Source organism: Sinocyclocheilus rhinocerous, unplaced genomic scaffold, assembly GCF_001515625.1.
Source record: "Sinocyclocheilus rhinocerous isolate Xijiao unplaced genomic scaffold, SAMN03320098_v1.1 scaffold1660, whole genome shotgun sequence".
NCBI classification, from domain to species: domain Eukaryota; kingdom Metazoa; phylum Chordata; class Actinopteri; order Cypriniformes; family Cyprinidae; genus Sinocyclocheilus; species Sinocyclocheilus rhinocerous.
In genome coordinates, this window is record NW_015664758.1 from 209,958 (window position 1) to 212,640 (window position 2,683).

Consider the following 2,683-nt stretch of genomic DNA (forward strand, 5'->3'; position numbering starts at 1 on the left):
TTCATAAACATATATAATCTTAATTAGGCTTTTTTTTCTACATAAACTGTTCCCTCCTGGTGGAATGGCCCAACTAAATTCGAGCAGCTGAGTCCTTAGCCATCTTCAAGAATCGTCTAAAAACACATCTCTTCCATCTTTATTTGACCCTCTAACTCTAGCACTCTCTATAGTAATTCTATTTTATCTATTTGTTGACTTGACCATCTAACACTTGCACTCTCTATTTGTTTTCAAACTGCTTGTTTTCTTTAAAAAAGGCCTCTAACACTAGCTTTCTCTATTCTTTTTGAGACGGTGACATTTTGTTTTTTAAAATATGAATTCAATAGTGATTCACACTCAAAATTCAGGAAAATGTTAGTCATGGAGGATGCTATTAATAAAGTTTTCCTGAATTTTGAGCATGAATCACTATTGAAACCTTGTTACAAACAAAAAAGATGTATGCACCAAAACAAGACAACAAAGGAGACAAGCGAGTGTGATGTTAACATCCTTGTAGAATCTGCTGTATAAAAATATGACACAATAAAGCTAAAAAAAAAAAAAAGAAATTTCTTAAATTGATTCTGGCATTTGATACAGGACATTACCATTCAAAAGTTTGGGATTACTATGAATTTTTTTTTTTTCTTTTTTTTTTTTAAGAAATGTATATTTTTGCTCTTCAAGAATGCATCAATTTAATAAAAATGACAGTAAAGACATTTATAATGTAAAGATCATGTGACACTGAGAAGAAGTTGAGATCTGACATCACAGGGGGAAAAAAACTTTTTTAAATTGTAAAATGATTTCACAATGTTAATGTTTTTTTTAATATTTTTAATCTGATAGCCAAAATGCAGTTGGTGAACATGAACAAAGAACCTTACTAATACAAATCCTTAGAACAGTATTGTATATATCATATCAAAACAAGCACAAGCACACTTATGAACATTTGTTAATAAAATAATTTTTTTTACATGAAATTAGTTTCTTATTCCATTCCATAAAATGCAGTGAAGTATTTGTTTTCTCATTTACAGTGTGCCAAATGTAGGCTACTTTTTAAACTTGTCCATACAATTTTGTTTAAACCAAAATTTTACTTATTAAAGGAACACTTCCATGCTTGTGTGTGTGGTCTTAGATTCCTATTCATTTTGTAAATACATCCTAAGCCTAACAGTTTAAGAACAATCACAAAGGATAGATGAAAAACGATCCACAAATACAAGTTTATTTCAGCTGTTTTACTCAAATGATAACAACTAACAACAGCCACAGTTTTAAAGCATTGCAAGCTACAGCACAACGAACTGAAATCAAAGTAAGTTACAACTAGCTTAAGCGTGATGAATGTCTGCAATCATTTGCACAAACCGTGCAAACTAATAAAAACATTGTAAACTGTTACAAAATGATGAACAAATGTAGTTTAGGCATAGGTTTGTGCAACGCTGTAAATATATTTACCTTTTTTAAAATATTCCATTAAACCTGCTGAGATACAAGGTGCGTGAACTGAAATTCTCAGTTCCACTTGGTTCCACGCGCATGTGCGGGAAACTCATGAATATTCATGTAGGGAGCCTCATGAATATTCATGTAGGGAGCCCACTGAAACCGAAAATCTCGTAACACCGGCCTCGCTCCGTTCCCACGGCTCTCGGCCCCTCCCCTCTCGTCACACTGAGTAAGCCAAAAGTCCTCGTTTACGAACCATGGGGAAGCAACGAGTAGTCATCAATAATTCAACAAGTCGTGTTAACCAAATGTAAAATCGAAATAACTAAATACAGCTTATAAGCAACATCTGTAAAGAAACTTGGTGCAAGCATTCAAAACTGCGTCTGCTGAGGCTGCCATCTTGGTTGCCCCCAGATAGTGGCATCAAAGCCACTAGAAGCCATGCCTGCAACCTTTAGCTGAAAAAGCGTAATGGCTCAAACTAACGCTTCCACTTTGGCAGTACGTGGGAAAGGAGACCAGAGTCCGTTTTTATTTAATTTTTTTTTAATGGATGTCAATAAAGGAGAGGCTTCACTATGCTAATTTAAACAGCTTTTTAGAGGAAATTGCTTAAATATTAGTTAATGTTATCCATCCGATGTTTTGAACACATTATGTATGGAGATTTAAATTTGATTTAAATTATTTCTCATCTTTTGCAGTATGCTTGCTATCGGGAAAGATGTGCAGGCAATGAAGGCTGTGGTTGTGGAAGAAGCACTGACATCAGATGACTTGTTGTACCTGGAGTTCTTACAGAAATTTGAGAAGAATTTTATTTCCCAGGGTAAGTATAGCAACAGGAGATCGCCTGTTGAATGATATTAAAAATATATAATCTTAAGGCACTTTCACACCAAAAATGTAACACATCTATTCAGTTGTTCTCACCAAGCTCAAAACTAGTGCTGTCAAACATTAATTGTGATTATTCGCATCCAAAATAAAAGTTTTTGTTTACATAGTATATGTGTGTGTACTGTGTATATTAATTATGTATATATAAACACACACACATGCATGTATATATTTAAGAAAAATTATATTATATTAAATATATTTATATATAATATAAATTATGCAAATATAAATATATACATGTGTATATACATGTAAATATTTTCAAAATATATCCTGTATGTGTGTATTTATATATACATAATAAATATACACAGTTCACACA

At 32.6% G+C, this 2,683-nt stretch overlaps 1 pseudogene; it reads left to right on the forward strand.

Annotated features, from left to right (window-relative positions):
- The window catches only part of LOC107730420 (V-type proton ATPase subunit B, brain isoform-like), a 30,503-nt pseudogene extending 28,195 nt beyond the window's left edge, over positions 1-2,308 (forward strand).
- The last annotated feature ends 375 nt before the right edge of the window (positions 2,309-2,683 follow it).